Genomic DNA, 1833 nt, shown 5'->3' with positions numbered 1-1833 from the left:
GAGAGGAGGAGGAGGAAAATATATGATTACTCAACTAGCATGAATTTTCATTAAAAATGGCCAATTTACATGTTTTAGGTTCAGGGACTAAATTGAACAAATGTGAAACTTTAAGGGTAAATTTGTAAAAATGTCAAAAAGTGACCAAATTGCATGAAATGAATTGTTTTATTATTTAAATTACTTAATTGAATGAAATATTAATTTAGATCAAGATTGGGTGGAAATTCGAGAAAAATAGAAATTTTCTAAAATGTCCCTGAATTTTGGTATTTCTGCAATTTAGCCTGATAAGTTCGTATGAACTATATTTTGTATAATTTTAATTGAACTGAATGCTATTTGGTAATGAACATTATATATATGTGTGTGTTTTATTGTTGAAATTGAATTATTATTAGTAATATGTATAATTATTAGATGTTTTGAAATGATTATCGGAAGCTCGATTGGGTTGAAAGCTTGTGGGAGATATATCACATTATCTATTGGTTCTATCAGTAATTTTGGATGATTTGATTTTAGTTATAATGACTTGTCTAGTTAAATTGGTTAATGTTAACTTATAAATGTTCTGATTTTGATTGGTTATAAATATGAATGCTTGATGAAATGAAATGTCTGAAAATTAATTTGTAAACTCCGGTAATGCTCTATAACCCTATTCTGGAGAAGGATACGGGTTAGGGGTGTTACATTTTATTCAAAAAAGAGAAAGTTTAGATTTTTGAAAATAAAAATATGTTTTTTAGTCATTTTAAAAGAAAAAAGTTTAAATTTTCAAAACAAAGTATTGATCATTTTCAACTATTTCGAAATAAAGTTTTGATTTTTAAGAAAAATAGTGATTTTTTTTTAAAAAAAGAAAGTTTAGATTTTTAAAAATAAAAATATGATTTTTAGTCATTTTAATGGAAAAGTTTAAAATTCTAAAACAAAGTTTTGATCCTTTTCAACTATTTCGAAATAAAGCTCTGAATTTTAACAAAAGTAGTGATTTTTTAAAGAAAATTTTGATTTTGTAAAAAAAAAATTCCGGCCACCGTATGTGGTGGTTCCACCATCGGAAGCCAGAGAGTTGTTGGACTCTCCAGTGATGGAGCTATGGCCAATATAGAAGGATGAAGAGGAGGAAGAGTTTTTTTTTTCGTTTTTGAAAAAAAATGAGGTTAAAATGAAAGACAGAATAGATTTCTCCTATTTATAGGTGCCGAAATGGATAATTTATTCCCACCCCTTACTTTTTAAATTTACAAAAAATACCCCATTTTTTGCAATGCTGTCCTCACTCTCTGGCATATTTACACTCGTAACCCTTTTGTTTATTTAGACATTCGATTTAAACCAAAATTTCAAAATTAAAATCAAATTAATTGCTACATTAGTCCTCTGTCTTTCGCATTTTTTATATTTTAGTCCCAAAATCAAGCTATGTCATTTTGTTTCCATCTTCAATAAATTATTTACACTTGTATCTTCCCTTTCATTTGCATTTATACCTTATATATTTAATGTCAATTATGCACTTTATTTTAATGTTTTATATTTATTCACACTTGTATAATTTTTATTTATTCTTATTTCGTCTTTATTTATTTTCATGTCTATTTATATTTATGTTTTTTTTACACATTCCCATTACATACATTTTAATATTATTTGTCTCTGTTACTTTGATTCTTTTATTGTATTATGAATAAGGTATATTATTGTTATTATCATCATCATCATGTCAAGGTCTTATTTATTTCATTTATTTAAGTTTTCTTTTTATTATTTTCCTTTTTGAAAAAGTTTTAACTTTTCATTAACTTTAGTCAAATTAATTATTTT

This window comes from Gossypium hirsutum, chromosome D11 (assembly GCF_007990345.1).
Source record: "Gossypium hirsutum isolate 1008001.06 chromosome D11, Gossypium_hirsutum_v2.1, whole genome shotgun sequence".
Lineage (NCBI taxonomy): Eukaryota > Viridiplantae > Streptophyta > Magnoliopsida > Malvales > Malvaceae > Gossypium > Gossypium hirsutum.
The sequence above is the reverse complement of the archived record's forward strand: the minus strand, read 5'-3'. Positions refer to the sequence as shown.